Here is a 369-nt window from a genome sequence, read left to right on the forward strand (position 1 = left end):
ATGAAATGTACATGATTGCAGTTAAGCAGTGTAAAAAGAGGCTCTTTGCATTGAAGTCCAAACACAGTGTGAAATCCTGCATCTTGTTTTTGTGTTTGCTCTTCGATTGCTTTATTTTCACTATTGTGGAGAGCGGGCAGCACGATGGGATGGTGGTTAACGCTGTTGCCCCACAATGTGAAGGTCGCAGGTTTGCATCTTCTCCCCGTGCCTGCGTGGGTTTCCTCCCAGCGTCCAAAGACATCATGTTTGGGTTAACTGGCGACTCTAAACTGTCTGTAGGTCTGAGTGTGAGTGTGAGTGTGAGTGGTTGTTGGTCTCTGTCTGTCTCTGTGTGTTGGCCCTGTGATGGACTGGTGACCTGTCCAG

The sequence above is a fragment of the Echeneis naucrates genome, chromosome 10 (assembly GCF_900963305.1).
Source record: "Echeneis naucrates chromosome 10, fEcheNa1.1, whole genome shotgun sequence".
NCBI classification, from domain to species: domain Eukaryota; kingdom Metazoa; phylum Chordata; class Actinopteri; order Carangiformes; family Echeneidae; genus Echeneis; species Echeneis naucrates.